The sequence below is a fragment of the Dipodomys spectabilis genome, unplaced genomic scaffold (genome assembly GCF_019054845.1).
Source record: "Dipodomys spectabilis isolate Male_0828 unplaced genomic scaffold, ASM1905484v1 ptg000204l, whole genome shotgun sequence".
NCBI lineage: Eukaryota > Metazoa > Chordata > Mammalia > Rodentia > Heteromyidae > Dipodomys > Dipodomys spectabilis.
The window spans coordinates 2,443,616-2,461,401 of NW_024870881.1; the positions used below are offsets into that span (position 1 = coordinate 2,443,616).

The 17,786-nt window shown below is 41.6% G+C and overlaps 1 pseudogene; it reads left to right on the plus strand.

The window, feature by feature from the left end:
* Window positions 1-372: 372 nt before the first annotated feature.
* LOC122122116 lies at window positions 373-1,473 on the plus strand (annotated as a pseudogene).
* The last annotated feature ends 16,313 nt before the right edge of the window (window positions 1,474-17,786 follow it).

Here is a 17,786-nt window from a genome sequence, read left to right on the forward strand (position 1 = left end):
TCTTCCACGGGTCAGGGTCAGGCCAGGAGAGACTCAAGGGGATTTGGGGCCCTGATGAGTCTCTTCGGCTCTCAGATTCCCTCCTCCAGAAGCAGGGCCTGATGTAAACACCGGAGCCCCAGCTGCCAGGCCCCCGACATCAGAAAACCAGGCTGCCCAAGGTGCTGACGGCAGAGATCGGTTCGAGAGGGGTCTGTAGAGCCAGCAGAGGAAGGTGAGAAGAAGCCACAGCATGATCCCAGCCCTGGCAAGGAAGTTAGCCGAGAAGGAAAAGAGGAAAACACTTGTGGACAGAAGTTTCTAGAATTTGGAGACTCTTCTCAACTTTAGCCCTTTTGTGGTGGGGGTGGGAGGGCGCAGCAATTCTGGACCATGTCTCAGCAGCCGCTTCAAGGTGATGGGCCTGCATTTCAACCAAGACCAAAGCTGCTTTTGCTGTGCCATGGAGACAGGTGTGCTCATCTACAGCGTGGAGCCACTGAAGGCGAGGAGGCGCCTGGACCACCAACAGGTGGGCAGCACTGGCTTGGTAGAGATGCTGCACTGCTCCAACCTGTTGGCCCTGGTGGGCGGTGGTAGTAGCCCCAAGTTCTCAGCCACCTCAGTGCTGATCTGGGACGATGCCCAGGAGGGCAAAAACTCCAGGACAAATTGGTGCTGGAGTTCACCTTCACCCAGCTAGTGCTGACTGTACGCAAGCGCCACAACAAGATCGTGATGGTGCTGAGAAACTGCATCTATGTGTACTCCTTCCCAGACAGTCCCCGGAAGCTGTTTGAGTTTGACACCCGAGACAACTCCAGAGGACTTTGTGAACTCTGCCCCAGCCTGGAGAAGCAATTGCTCATGTTCCCGGGACACAAGTGTGGAAGTTTACAACTTGTGGAGCTGGCAAGCCCCAAGCCTGGCACTTCATCCGCCCCATTTACCATCAATGCCCATCAGGGTGATGTGGCCTGTGTGTCTCTGAATCCGCCAGGCACAGTCGGGGCCTCGGCCTCCCAGAAAAGCACTCTTATCCATCTTTTTGACACCCAGTCCAAGGAGAAACTGGTGGAGCTGCGCCAAGGCATTGACCCTGCCACTCTCTACTGCTTTAACTTCAGCCATGACTCCTCCTTCCTCTGTGCTTCCAGTGATAAGGGCACTGTCCATATCTTTGCTCTCAAGGATACCCACCTCAACCACCGTTCTGCGCTGGCTTGTGTGGGCAGGGTCGGCCCTATGACTGGGCAGTACGTGGGCCCTATGATAGGACAGTAAGTGGACTCTCAGTGGAGTCTAGTGAGCTTTACTGTGTCTGCTGAGTCAGCTTGCATAAGTGCCTTTGGTCGCAGTACTTCCCAGAATGTCAACTCTGTAATAGCCATCTGCGTAGATGGGACCTTCCACAAGTATGTCTTCACTCCTGACGTGAAGTGCAACAGAGAGGCTTTTGATGTGCACCTTGACGCCTGTGATGATGACTTTTAAGGACCCTAGGGGCTGTGGGAAGAGCCTAGTAGCACACTTCAGAGCCTGAGCTTACCGGCAGGGAAGTTGTGTGAGAGCTACCAGCCAGTAAGCATTAATAAGGCCTGGACCCACTCTCCACTCAAGCTGAGCTATGTCTAAATTAATAGCTCACTGCCCTGGAGCACATATTTAGCACTGTGTGCCCAAAGGACCAGATGAGGAAAATGGGAGACAGCCGATTCCCTGGAGCTGCCAAGCCTGGAGAAGACTTTCAGTGGCTCAAAGAAAATGTCCATAATCCAACCTGGGGATTTTAAAGTTTACCAGGTGTGGTGAAATGAGTAAAAGGCCCTTAAGGGCAAAAAGCTGGTCTGGAGCCATGGTTCAAGTGGTAGAATGCCAGTTGAGCAAGCAAACCAAACAAGAGCACCCGGTTTTGAGTTCAAACTCTACACCTCCAAGAAAGACAAAAAGACAAAAGGAAGGAAGACCGAAAAAGGAAGAGAAGGGCTGGGAAGGTGGCTTAATGGTAGAGCACTAGCTTTGAGCTGAAGAGCTGAGGGACAGCACCCAGGTCCAGAGTTCAGGCCCCTTGACCAGACCCAAAAAAAAAAAAAAAAGGAAGGAAGCAAGGAAGGAAAGAAGGAGGCAAGGAAGAGAGAAAGAAACAAAGAAAGAAACTAAGAGAAAGAAAAGAAAGAAACAAATGAAAAGAGGAAGAAGAGAAAGAGGAGGAGGAGGAAAAAGAGGAGGGGGAGGAAAGGAAGGAAGGAAGGAAAGAACATTGCCTTTGGTACCTGGTGCTATGTTGTTGGATTAGTAACTTCATTTTTACACAGTATGAGTGCACATAACGTGCTCATGTAGGTGTGTGTGTGCACACATGTGCATGTATTAATTAATGTCACGTGTGACATTCTAACTAGTCCACAGAGATTATTACCAAGAAGTAAGGCAATGAGAAGAAAAATACCACGGAGGAAGGAGGCAGGTAGCAACTGATTTATTCATTAGACCTAACAGTCACAGAGCCTAGGGCCCACAATAATTTCAGAGGCTCATGATTACATTTAAATTTTTTCTGAAAATAAGAAGAAAAATACATAACATTGAATTTATCCTAAAATGATTTGCCTTTACATGAGCATAGTTCAATGTTTAATTATTTTTCCCAGGAAGGAAAGAGCTCATGGAACCAACAGGGCCAGAGGCCTAGGGAAATTACAAAGCGATCCTTCATGAAGGAATCTGCTAATGAGGTCTAATATCTTATTAAATGTAGGGGTGGAGGACCTGTGAATTGAGTGCCAGGGCATTGAACTTGGATAGCACGTGGACCAGGATGCAATTTCCAGGGTTAAGTGCAGTAGCAGGTAAGAGATTGGAGTATAGTAGCAAGTAAGAGAGTGGAAGGAATGAGCTTGCTCTGGAGCCCTCCGAAGATTTCATACCAGAGCAAGGGCACAGTTGAAAGAAAGAGAAAGTCCAGTGATCAGTGGGTATTTGCTCCAAGGTGGCTTGAGTGTCTTTCTGATTTTCCCACCCGCTAAAAAATTAAAAAATAAAAACATTCCATTGACTCTGGTCTAGTCATTGAAAAGAAACAGATGAGTTTTATACTACCCTACCTGAACTCTAGCATCCCTGTTTCCATTGAGGAGGGAGGGGAAGGGCCAGAGAATAATTTTAGGTGGGAAAAAAATATAACACAATTCAAGTCCTGATTAGAAAGCCGTGTGCAAGTGGTTCACACATGTGATCCTAGCTGCTCAGGAGGCTGAAATCTGAGGAGTACAGGTTAAAGCCAGCCAGGACAGAAATATTTGTGAGACTTATCTCAAATTAACAACTAAAAAGCTGGAAGTGGAAGTTTGTCTCAAGCCTTGAGTGAAAAAAGCTAAGACATTGCGTCTAGGCCCTGAGTTCAAGCACCAGTACCAGCACCAAATAAACCTTGTTAGGAAGTGAAGAGATGGGTTAGTATTATGTGCCAGGAAAGGATGATGGCAGAGTCTGTCTACTTCGAGATTTCCATGACATTACAAAGTAGCAGCTCCTGCAAAAGTGATATTTCTGTTACAGTGATTGAAGTCTGAACCCATTCAACATGGAGACATGTAGTCTGTAGAACATTTGAGTTCTTCCCATGTTGTCCTGCTGTGATGAGCCTCCCAGGCTTGCTCTCCACCAAAACTGGTGAGGACCTTTTGGTGCCCTTAGTATGTGTACTGGGTCCAGGAATGGGCTCTGGAGACAGCAGATCACTACTCACAAATTGCAATAGTGTGTAAAATATTCTGTCCACGAAATTCTATCTATATGACACTGAAAGGGTGCCACCAACTGTTGCAGAAAAAGTGGTATTTTAAATTAATTTTTATTGTTATTATACAGGTAATGGATATAGGAGTTACACTTACATAAGTCAGGTAAAGAGTACATTTCTTTTTGGACAATGTCACCCCTTCCCTTGCTCTCTTCTAGTACCTCTTTAATTTATAAATCCTATATTTCCTCCCCTCACTTCCTGTCTCCCACTCCTTTATTTCTGGCACTGGTGATCAAACTCAGAGCCTTATGGATGCAACCACTGAGACGCATTACTATAGAAGTAAAAAGTGATGTTTTTTAAAGCTAAATTTCTATTGGGGTAAAGCCCCCAGTACTTCAAATGATAACAATCACTCCCCTCAAATGATAATTAATGTCACCACTGACATCTGCCTTACTCTGACAGCAAGTAGAGATGGAGTAGTCAAAGGCAGAAGAAACTTTCTCCTGGCCCTAATGTCAGTTTTCTATGATACCTTTCTCCCTTTGCCAAAAGCATGCCAATCTGAGATATGAACTTTGAATTCTGTGTTAACCAATTTGCTCTGTGTGTGTGTGTGTGTGTGTGAGAGAGAGAGAGAGAGAGAGAGTACTGGGGATTGAACTCAGGGCCTGGGCACTGTCCCTTAGATTTTTCTGCTCAAGGATAGTGCTCTTATATTGGGATACTTGCCTTTTTTTCTGACAATATGTGTAATTTACAAATATGTGTTTAGCCTTTTTTTAAAAAAAAATCTGCTTTATCTGTCCTTACAAACACGAAGTTCTCACTGGCACTGGTAGCTCACTCTGATAATCATAGCTACTGAGGAGGCTGAGATATGAGGATTGTGGTTCAACAACAGTCTCATGAAACTCATATCTAAAATTAACTAGCAAAAAGCTGGAAGTAGAAGTATGGATCAAGTGGTAGAGTGCTAGTCTTGGATGAAAAAGCTAATGGACAACACCCAATTTGAACTCTAGTACCAGCATGCTCACAAGCATGCACACATAAACACACACACACACACACACACACACACACACACAAACACACACACACACAATGAGGCTTTCCAGCATCAATGAGGCAAAACAAGGATTTTTTTTTAGCCTCCCTCTCACCCTCTCTCCTACCCCACCTGGAAACCTTCTATCACTTCTCTACTTTTCTCTCTTGTAGATTAAGGGTCTGGACACAGTACTCTTTTCTTAGTAGGGGTACCTGCCAGCTAGCACACTGTAGGAAGCTCTCCCTTGCTTCATAGGCAGCTGCATCAGGTATGCCGCTATGACTTTCAAATTGATTTTTAAGTCTTGACTTACACCCAAGCAAGAGATTTGGTTTAACTAAAGAGTTACAGAGATCGTATTTGTGTGTGTGTGTGGTGTGTATGTGTGTGTGTGTGTGTGTGTGTGTGTGTGTGTGTTGTATGGCAGTACTGAGTCTTGGATTCAGGATTTCATGCTCTCTCTTGGATTTGTTTGTTCTCAAGGCTGCTGCTGTATACCTTGACCCACAGCTGCACATCCAGCTTGTTTTGCTGGTTAATTGGAGATAAGAGTCAAATGGACTTCCCTACCAGAGCTGACTTTGAATTACCATCCTCAGATCTCAGCTCCTGAATAGCCAGGATTACAGGTCTTGACTAGTGTTCATATTTTTACTAGACTAAGTTGAGACAACTAAAATTTAGGAACAATGTCTGCTCCTTCGTAGAGGAGCACTTAAACAAAAGTAGTGAAGGGAAATGCACATGTAAGTGAATAATTTTGTGATTATCTCCTGCTCCTTAGGAGCATACATATTTCCTAGTTAGAAAGTTTACAAGTAGTATGCCATACCCATACTCATTTCATTTTATTCACCAATGGCTTAACCGATCTCCACTAGACTTGCTTAGAAAATGAAGAGGAAGTATTTGGCAATGAACTGAGTTTCATAGCACATTAGCATATGATTTTCTATATTGAGCATTTGGTAAATAGTGGGACACTGTATAATTAATGCAAGTGTTGTGAAGAAAGCATGAGCCAAAAATCAGCATTTTGTTTTTAGAAGTTGAGTGTCTCAGGTAATTTGTCACAGTGCTAGAAAACTGACAGACAAAGGCAGATTTGTTTTGTCCACCACAAACTGCCATGGTCTGGTATTTTACTGACAACTTCACTGTATTAGACCTCATTTGTGTTTCATGAGAATCTCAATTAGTCCACTGTGATTCTCTCCTTCCTTCCTTGATTTAAAGGGAGATGAAAGACAAAGATTTACTTTCCCAGAGAACTCGGTACTAAGGAGCTTCCTGGAATGACTGCAGGTGTACTGAGCTTCTACCACTCCCGTGGCTACATTGCTGACTCTAGCTTGCCCTTTGAGGATGGCCAGTGATTGACATACTATCAATCCCGCCAATAGCGTCAACAGGAATACCCATAGTTTTCCTGGCCATGCAGCTGCATCATTTGCAGCTTTGAGGAACAAAAGTGTATCAAAAAAGAAAGACATATCAGATTCTTTGGGGAGAGAAGCAAACAGAAACACCAACAATACCAGCCTCCTTGCTTCTTCCCTATGTCTACATTATTAGATAAAATCAGCCTAAGAGTAAGCAAACACACCTGCTGCATCTTGAGTTCCACCAAGGAGAATTCTAAGAGAATACAACCAGTGGCCAGCATCAACTCTTTCTGTGTCAACACCTTGATTATTATGTACTGATAGGTTTTCAGAGATTCAGCCTATGCTATTTTGTATATTCATTTGTATATTTCGTATACATTCATTTATATATTTTTTTACTTTTATAAATCACAGAGAGACTAGGCATCAGTGGCTCAAATCTATAATCCTAGCTACTCAGGAGATTAAGATCAGAAGATCACAGTTTAAAGCTAGCCTGAGTCCCTGAGACTCTTATCTCCAATTAACCAGCAAAAAGCCAGAAATAAAGGTATGGCTCAAGTTATAAGGGCAGTAGCCTTGAACGAAAAAGCTATGGGAAAACACCCAGACCCTGAGTTTAAGCCTCAGTATTAGCAAACACACAAAAATAAAATCCCAGTGAGACAGTCCAACTTCCCAGTTTGTGTGAGGGAAACCAAAGGAGCCAAGACCTGTGGGTGGTTTGTGTTATTGGAGATCTGTATGTGTTAGGAATAGGAAGTGATCAGTTCAGATGGCCAGGGCTGTGTGAGAGTGAGAGAATGTCTACAAACCTTTATCCTGGGTGTCTGGAGAGCTTGAGTGCTGTCAGATAGCACAGGTCTGGATAAGAGGGCCAGAAGTCATCTAAAATAGATTTCATTTAGAAATAACTAGATTAACTTAGTACTATTTTTAATTTAGGAATAACCTAAATTAGGAGTCAAGGAGCTTCCAAGAACAACTGAAGACCTACAGACCCAGGGGTATAGTTTAGAGGACATGAGGAAAAGGCACATGCAAGGAAACCCTAAAGGCAACTTCCAAACCTGCAGAGCAGTGCCTTTGCCTTTTCTCTCCTGGATGACCCACACAGACCCATGGCTCATCTGTATCCTTTTGTCTAGGGGAATCTGGGTACTTCTAGGGGAAGGACAAAGGATGCTTTTGCTTTTGAGCATGGTTCACCATTGAGAATTAATATCATCCTGGGCAGAGGTCTCACACAGCACAGCAACATTTCCAAGTGATCTTATATGAGGAAACAACCCCTTGCACAGTATCTCTCTCTCTCTCTGTCTGTCTGTCTCTCTGTGTGTGTGTGTGTGTGTGTGTGTGTGTGTGTGTGTGTATGTATATGTGAGAACACTGGGCTTAAACTCAGGACCTAGGCACTGTCCTTTAGCTTTTTCACTCACGGTTGGTAGTCTACTACTTCTGGCTTTTTAGTAATTAATTGGAGATAAGTTTCACAGACTTTCCTACTTGGGCTGGCTTAGAACCACAATCCTCAGATCTCAGTCTCCTGAGTAGCTAGGATTACAGGTGTGAGCCACTGGTGCCACACCCAAATTTGGTTTTAATCATTATCACAGTCAAAGGAGAAACTCATTACAGATGCAGCTTCATAGGATCCCAGTCTTGTTCTTTACAGCGTCAGATTCTCCATGGCAGGTGGACTGTCCATTACATTTCAGTTTGGAGACCAATAAGCTACAGGTAAGCCCTGCCTTTAGCTTTATCCTTAATTCACTATGTGACTTAGTGCCTTGTCCAATCAGAAAATATATTTAGTAGGATAATTTACATTCTGGCTACTGGTTAAAATAAAGGGGAATTTCTTCCTAAACTTGAAAGATTGTTGTTCATTTCCATTGGACTATGATGAGTTTTTATGCCCTCTAGCTGAACATATTGCCAGTACATTAGAGTTGATGTACTAAAGGCACTGATACTCTTATACAGTGAGTTGATGTACTGAAGGCTGGCACTCCATGGCAAAAGCTGCAAGACTTACTACACCAGCTCTCTGAGAATGCATTCTTTGTCTCTGAGATAGTTGGTAGAGTGCAATCAGGCACTGGGGAGGTCTGGGAGGCCATCTGGGTAAGATGTTCTCTGGACAGATGTGGACTGCAGCATTCAACTAGGAAGGGTTTGGGGAAATTAATGTACGCAAATATAAGGACAGCTATTCCAAGGCTCCCTGAGGAAGATGAATATGTTTCAAGTGCAAAAGCAACTGACAACCTAAGGAGGTTGTTAATTCTAATAAAAGTTTAGCTCAAGAAAGTAGCATTTTCTTTAGCTCCCTGCCAGAAAGGGTACACGATAGAAAAACAAATCAGAAGAGTTGAGCACGGGCGGCTCACACCTGTAATCGTAGGTACTCAGAAGGCTGACACCTAAAGGATCAAAGTTCAAAGCCAACCAGAACAGAAAAGTCTATGAGACTCCATTTCCAAATAACCAGCAAATACTATGCTGGAGGCATGGCTCAAGTGGGAGAGCACCAGCTAAGTGAGAGTTTGAGGCCCTGAATTCAAGCTTGTGTACTAGAAAGAAAAGGAAATATATCAGAAGGAAATGATATACTTGAGGGAGTGGTTTTCTACTAGCATCTTTTAGGTTTTTTTTTTAATCTTTATTTTTTATTATCTATAAGTAGTTGTCCAAAGGGATTCCAACCTATCATACAGTTCATATCTCTCCCAACCCAACCCCACCCATCTGCTCAAGTTACCTGGTTCCATTTTCACATATATTGAATATGCATTTTCGTATAAATCATCTATTTATGGCTGTATTTGCTCACCCTTTCTTCATTCATCTGGAGATTAAAAAGTCTCATGGGGACTTTTCTGACCTCAACACATTATCCATCCGCACAACCCTGAGGCACCTGCCCACTGTAGATTTTTTTTATTCCTGGAAAGCTAGAGTTGCAGATGGTCTGTAATAGGTCCTTTCACTGCCAGGTGAATACATTCCTTGTCCTCAGAAAGAAAAGGGAAGTGGTATTGTCCACTTTGTGGAAGCACCAGCATCCTGACAGTGATGAGAGAATTAACCCTGCACTGAGGTCAGTTTCCATACATGCCTCCTAACAAATGCTTTTCATGTGAAAAAATGAAACTAATATGCATAAATACTATTTTACTTCCTCCAGGAATTGAATTACAAGTTAACCAGTATCACTTAAAAGTGTATGCCTGCCTAGTACAGGTGACTCATGCCTGTAATCCTCGCTACCCAGGAGACTGAGATTTGAGGATCACTGTTCAAAGCCATTTCAGGCAAGAAAACCCATGAGATTCTTATCTCCAGTTAACCACCAAAAAATCCAGAAGTGGAGTGTGGCTCAAGTGGTATAGTATCAGCCTTGAGGGAAAAAGCCAAGGGAAAACAGGAGGCCTTGAGTTCAAGCTCCAGTACTGGCACAAAAATAACAAAAAAATATGCATGCCTAAATGTTGCAGAGAAAAGATATCAGCTTGCTTTAAGCATATTCAAAGGTTCCACACTAGTGGTTAATGTTGATGATGTACATGACTCTTCAGATGTAGGACTATAAACCTAGCATGATGGTATGGCTGCTTCATATGAAGTGTGTCCTATTAAGCTGTCCATATACAATGGACAATGAATAAACTCTGCAGAGTACTGAGGCCATCCTCAGGACTGTGTTGTATCTTCCTGAAATAATAACACACTGGCTTATTATCTTAATTCTCTATTTTATATCCCTAAATATTACCTTCTAAAAGTATCCTGAGGATAGATTTCTAGAGGAATTTTTAAATATTTATTAATTTCTTTTTATTATCTTTAGGTCATTGTATGGAGGGGTTTCAATTCGACATGTCAGTTTATGAGTACAATGTATCTTGGTTGGTGTCACCTCATTCATCATCCCCCCCTCATCTCTGCCAACCCCACCCATCTTCTTAAGATACATGGTTCCATTTTCACATGTAATCATTGAATATTATAACTATATTCAAGCTAGAGGAATTTCAATAGCCATGAATCAGCCAAAAGTAAAATGGTGAAACCCTCCAAAACTATTACTTTCCTACGAGTAATCCATTTATTGTCTTACAATCAGTACATGCACTTCTATGGAACTGGCATACATTGTATCTCTTTGTGTTGATATTTGTCTTATTAATCCTGATTCAAGTGTTTCCCTTCTTTTAAAAGTCTTTTTCTTTGAAAGTCTTGAAAGAAATTGGTAGAGATTGAACCTCTCCAGTTAAATAATACCTCTATGATTTCTCAGCCACGTAGAAGGATTAGGACACCTTTTAAGAGAAATATCAAATTGTGAGGCCTTTGTTTTGCTAATAACTGTCTGAGGCAGGTATGTTTCTCTGGAAGTTAGGATGACTCTTATAAAATGTACATTGATGCTGGTGGCTACTATTTATAATCCTGACACTCAGGAGGCTGAAATTGGAGAAATGTGGTTTGAAGCCTGCCTGAGGACAAAATCATGAGAATCTTATCTCTAATGAGCCAGGAAAAAAGCTAAAGGTGGAAACATGGTTCAAATGACAAAGCATCAACCTTAAAAGTATAAAGATAAGAGGGCAAAACCCTGAATACAAGCTCTAGTACTGCTGTCCCCACAAAAAAAAGAAAGAAAAAAGAAAAAAATCTAATCCAATATGTGGAACATAAGGTTGGGAAGGAAGATCTATAGGTAATATTTCTTCATGTGTCTTAATAGTGAACTAGGCATCTTCTTCATTCAATGACCAAATTCTTTATTGTAGGGTCCCTAGAAGTGGAACCCAGAGCCTCCCACATACATGCTACCACTGAGCTAAAAAACTTCAACCCCAAGAGAAAAAAAAATGTAATGACTAATCCTTTTTGGGGGGAGGGCAGGAGTGGGAAGAGTGGTTGACAAGGATAACATGTTTAGGGAGTTCCGGGAAGATGGCGGAGGAGAAGCTGGAATCTGAACAAGCTCTCGCATAGAAAGCAGTTTTAGAGTTCCAGTGAACAGTCCTAAGCCAGAGAATCACACCAAGTGTGCCATCACAGGACAGAGAGTTAGACAAGAGAGGGGAAGCCAAGACAAGGAGACACATCTGAGCGCCTGCCAGCAGCCGCCGCGGCGGCGGCAGGGTCGCAGCGGCGACCGCAGCCGCGGCCATACCTGAGCGCTCACACAGAGAGTCCGGGACGAAGGAGCCAGACGCAGCGGGCGAGAGGATTCTACTCAACACCAGCAAGAACCCACAAGGAGCGGACAACTTCATCCTGCACTTTGCAGACCAGAGACGACCCAGGATCCAAGACTCGGCGTGAGTAGAAGCCCGACGTCCTCACTCCTTCTCAGGGAGCAGAGGAGGGAAGGCCACCCCTCCCCCCCCAGAACCGGTGATCTCCATCTTGGATACCGACAAAGCTCGGAGGAGCTGCTAGCTCCAACTCAGGCCTTGGAATAAAACGAGTCATTTAACAGGTAACAAGAACTTAACGGCGAAGTGACCTGCCAGACTCAGCTCCATCCAGGGAAAAGTCACCCAGCTCAGGCGCCAGCCATTGGAGTGGCTTTCCTCACTGGGTAACCAGAGTCAGAGGCTGCCCCTCCCTCTAGCAGCCACCACAATCAATTGAAAAACTGAAACCCTGAGAATGGCTCCAGGGTGGGCTCTGTGAATTTTTCACAAAATAGCCCCAGGGAAAAGCTACTGTTTGTTGAAAGGCCTCAACTCTACCAGAACCTAGCCTCATCACCCCTCTTTTGTGATTCTCAAATCAGATCACCCTCCCATTAAACTAACCTGGGAGGGGGATCTCAAAATCTTGGGTAAAGCAGAGCATTTTTTTGCCTGTTCGAACAAACTGACTTAAGAAACCAATCAAGCCAAAGGACCTCAAGCTGACCAGAGACTCCAACAAGAGGCTGGTTACAGACAAAAGGGAGATACAGGATTCTTCCCACCCCTCCCAAAAAAATAAAAAAAAAAAATCAAAGAACTTTTTTTTCTTTTTTCTTTTTTTTTTTTGGTACCTTATATATGTAAAAAAAATTTTTTTCCTTTTCTAAAACTTTTATTAATCTTTAATTTTTGCCTTTTTTGAAAAAATAATTGTTTTCCAGTAACTGTTTTTTCCCTCTTATAATTTTTATTTTAGGAATACGTGAATGTACGTTTCCCTTTCTTTTCTTGTCTTCTCTCTTTTTCTTTCTTTCTTAATTATCTTTTTGTTCTTTGTCTAGCTCTACTGAACTTCTGATCTTTTTTTTTCTCCCTTTCTTATCCTTTTCACCTTTTCCTTTCTTTTGTTCTTCTGTATGTGACTTAACTCTTGTCCTGCACATCCTCAGATAAACCCATAGTTAACTAGTAGACCCTATCCCCCATTGTGTACACATTAATCCACAAATTTATTACTCAATCCAAAACCTCTGAGACTTAAATTCCTTAATAGCATTACTACCTCTTTATACCTATATAATATTTTAAGCATTTTTTAAGTTTTTCACATCTCTTCTATCTCCCTCCTGTTTTCTCATTATATTCACATTCCTCTCTAAATAGATGGTCTTTCAATCTCCATAACTATATTAATTTTTACGTTTCTATTTTTTTTCTGGTCTCTTTTCATTTCCCTTTCCCTTTCTTCTTTTTCTCTCCCTCTCTACTTGCATCCTAACCAACCTATTTCCTGCATTGAGATTAGGACATAGTTAACTCTCCCTGTGCCTCTCCACACCAATCTATTCCTAATTTTTACCCACATCTCTCCCTAACCCTAAAAATTTCTGGTTTTCCAAATTCTTCTTTGTGGTTCGAAGCCCATTAACATATAGTTGTTTGATGTTGAATAGATGTATCTGTTGAACTACATTGTATCTGTAGACTATTGACTGAACAAATGCAAACGTTGGTTGATGGTTGCCTTAAGATAGTGTTCTAGCACAAAACTGGGGCTATTTTCATCTCAAATGGGCAGAGTAAGCCAGAAAAAACACAAGAAAAATGGCAAATCCGGGTATCTCAATTCCCAATCTTGATAATCAGGGGTCAGATCAGATAATGAACAATCCAGAGGAGAGTTCCCAAATAACTCTACAAACACTGGTGGCAAACATGATAAATGAGAAGTTTGACAACTTACAAAGGACTCTGTATGAGCGTGATAGGGAGAGAGAGGAGGCATCCCAAAAGTTTATACAGGAATATCATAAGCGTGAGGAAGCTACTCAAAAACTGATACAGGATTTGCGTGAACAACTTGAGACTACTCAAAGAGAAAGGGAGGAATGGCGTGAGCAGGCTGAGAACACTCAAAGAGAATTGCAGGAATCCCACGAACGGGAGGAAAGAGAACTGCAGGAATCCCACAAACGGGAGGAAGCTAATCAAAGAGTAATTCAGGAATTGAGAGACCAGGTAGAGAACACACAAAGATCACTAAAGGCATTCATGGAATCCATTAACAAAGAGCTGAAGGAAGTCAGGGAGACCACAAAGGGAATGCTGAATGGAACCCAACAGAAGGAATGGGAGTCCAAAGAAACCATAACCAATCAACTAAGTGATTTGAGAACAAACACTGAACACCCAATTAAGGAAGTAAAGAAATTCATACAAGACCTAAAACAGAGCTTCAACAAAGAACTTGAAGCCATCAAAGCTGACCAATTAGAAGGAAAAGAGATAAAAAAACAAAGTAGAAAGTCTTGACAGCAGGTTAGACCATGCAGAAGATCGAATCTCAGGGATTGAAGACAGCCTAGATATTATAGAGAAAGAACATACAACCATCCAAGACAAGTCCAAGAAGTATGATAGATCTATCCAACACCTGGAAGACACCATCAGAAGGCCTAATCTAAGGATAATGGGTGTAGAGGAGCACCTAGAAACAGAAGTTAATGGTCTAGGAAATTTGTTTAACAGGATCCTAGCAGAGAACTTCCCAAACATACAAAAAGATAGGCCTATTCAGATACAAGAAGCTTTTAGAACCCCAAATAGACCAGACCAGAATAGGACATCCCATCGTCACATTATAATCCACACAGGATCAACTCAGACCAAGGAAAAGATCCTTAAAGCTGTCAAGGAGAAAAGGTTAATCACCTATAAAGGGAAACCAATTAGAATCACCTCAGATTTCTCAGCAGAGACAATAAAAGCAAGAAGAGCCTGGAATGATGTATGCCATGCCCTAAAAACAAACAACTATCAACCAAGAATACTGTACCCAGCTAAACTCTCCTTCATAACTGAAGGCCAAATAAAAACCTTCCATAGCAAAGAAAAATTGAAACAATACATCTCCACCAAACCAGCCCTACAAAAGATTCTTAAAGATGTCCTACACATAGAAAACCAACAAGACCGCAACAAAGGCCAAGAAACTGCACCCAAACTGAGAATCCAAGAACCATAGGAAGAACCCAGTTTTCGCAGCCCCCAAGAAGGTGGATAACATGGCAGGAACTCCCAAATACCTCTCAGTCCTATCTCTTAATGTTAACGGACTGAACTCTCCAATTAAGCGACATAGACTGTCTAGTTGGATTAAAAAACAAGACCCTTCTATCTGCTGCCTGCAGGAGTCACATCTTGCCTGTAAAAACAAACACATTTTCAATGTTAAAGGCTGGAACAAAATCTACCAAGCAAACGGCCCCCATAAACAGGCGGGAGTTGCAATCTTAATATCAGATAAAATAGACTTCAAATTAAAATTCGTGAGAAGAGATAAAGAAGGTCGCTACATACTAATTAAAGGATCTCTCCTTCAGGCGGATATTACAATTCTAAATATCTATTCGCCAAACAATGGAGCACCCAAATTTATCAAAGAAACACTACTTTCCCTCAAATCCCATATAGATCCAAAGACATTAATTGTTGGGGATTTTAACACACCACTCTCCCCACTAGATAGATCAACTCGGCAAAAACTCAACAGAGAAACCGCAGATCTAAACAGCTGCATAGACCAACTAGACTTAACAGACATCTACCGAACATTTTACCCAGCAGCATCAGAATACACGTTTTTCTCAGCAGCACATGGAACGTTTTCTAAAATAGACCACATTTTAGGCCACAAAGCAAACTTGTCTAAATTCAGAAACATTGAAGTTATACCTTGCATTCTCTCTGACCACAAGGGAATAAAATTAGAACTCAACACCAAAAGCCACCAAAGAAAGTCCAGTATTACATGGAGGCTGAACAACACACTGCTGAATCAAGAGTGGGTCATGGAAGAGATTAGAAAGGAAATTCAAATGTTCATGCTATTCAACAAAAATGAACACACAAATTACCAGCTCCTCTGGGACACAGCAAAGGCAGTACTCAGAGGCAAGTTTATAGCTCTGGGCTCCTACATCAACAAATTGGAGAGATCTGAAACTAGCAATTTAATGACACATCTAAACCTCCTTGAAAAAGAGCAGCAAAATAAACCCCAATCCAGTAGACGGAAAGAAATAATCAAAATTAAATCAGAATTAAATGAATTAGAATCCAAAAAAACTATAGAAAGAATCAACAAAACAAAGAGTTGGTTCTTCGAAAAACTTAACAAAATTGACAGACCCTTAGCAAATCTTATCAGAAAAAGAAGAGAACACGCCCAAATTAATAAACTCAGAGATGAGAATGGAAACATCACCACGGAAAGAACCAAGATTCAGAACATTATAAGGGAATACTTCTCAAAACTTTATGCTAATAAGTTTGAGAACTTGACAGAAATGGACCTTTTCCTAGCAAATATTGACATGCCAAAACTAAACCAAGATGAGTTAAACCAGCTTAACAGGCCCATATCAAGCATTGAAATAGAAACAGCAATAAGAGACCTCCCAGCTAAGAAAAGTCCAGGACCAGATGGTTTTACAGCGGAATTTTACAAGGCCTTCAAAGCAGAGCTCACACCAATTCTCCTCCAACTCTTCAATGAAATTGAAAGAGAAAGCTCACTACCGAACACATTCTATGAAGCCATCATAACCCTCATCCCAAAACCAGGCAGGGACTCATCAAAGAAAGAGAACTATAGACCCATTTCTTTGATGAACATTGATGCAAAACTTCTCAACAAAACTTTGGCCAATCGACTTCAACAATTCATCCAAAAAATCATACACCACGATCAAACAGGATTCATTTCAGGGATGCAAAGCTGGTTCAATATACGCAAATCAATTAATATTATTCATCACATCAACAGGAGCAAGAATAAGAACCACATGGTTATCTCAATAGACGCAGAAAAAGCATTCGACAAGATCCAACACCCCTTTATGATGAAGGTTTTGGAAAAATTAGGAATCCATGGAACATTCCTCAATACAATAAAGGCTGTATACGACAAACCTACAGCCAGCATTATACTCAATGGTGAAAAACTAAAGCCATTTCCTCTTAACTCAGGAACAAGACAAGGATGCCCACTCTCTCCACTTCTCTTCAATCTAGTATTAGAATGCCTAGCTACAGCAATAAGACAAGATGCAGACATAAAGGGGATCCAAATAGGGAAAGAAGAAATAAAACTCTCCCTCTTTGCAGATGACATGATCTTGTATTTAAAGAATCCCATAGACTCCACTCCCAAATTACTCAAGCTGATTCAAAACTTTGGCAAAGTAGCAGGTTATAAAATTAACCCCCAAAAATCAATGGCTTTTCTGTATGCCAACAATGAGAAAAGCGTGGCTGAAATTAGGAAAGTAACTCCATTTGTAATAGCCCCACAAAAAATAAAATACCTAGGAATTAACTAAAGAAGTGAAGGACCTCTATGATGAAAACTTTAAAATCTTGAAAAAGGAAATCAACACAGAACTTAAAAAATGGCAAAACCTCCCATGCTCCTGGATTGGAAAGATTAACATCGTGAAAATTGCAATACTTCCCAAGGCTATCTACAAATTCAACGCAATACCTATCCAAATTCCAACCTCATTCTTCAAGGAAATAGAAGAGGCAATCCAAAAATTCATATGGAACAATAAAAGACCCCGAATAGCAAAAACGCTCCTGAATGGAAAGAACACTGCTGGAGGAATATCAATACCAAACTTCAAACTCTACTATAAAGCCATAGTAATCAAAACAGCTTGGTATTGGCATAAGAACAGACCTCAGGACCAATGGAATAGAATTGAAAACCCAGAAATGAACCCACAGACCTATAGCCATCTAATCTTCGATAAGGGAGCTAAAACAATAGAATGGAAGAAAGACAACCTCTTCAGTAAATGGTGCTGGCAAAATTGGTTAACTACATGTAGAAAACTTAAGCTAGATCCTTATATATCACCCTGCACCAGAATCAACTCCAAATGGATCAAAGACCTTGAACTCAAAGCAGACACTCTGAAAACATTACAGGATGGAATAGGAGAAACCCTGGGTCTCCTTGGCTCAGGCCGAAATTTTCTGAATAGAGACCCGGAAACACAACAAATCAAAGAAAGGTTGGACAAATGGGATTGCATAAAGTTGCAGAGCTTCTGCAGGGCAAATGACATAGCTAGCAAGATCAATAGAAAGCCCACGGATTGGGGGAAGATCTTTACTAGCCATACAACGGACAA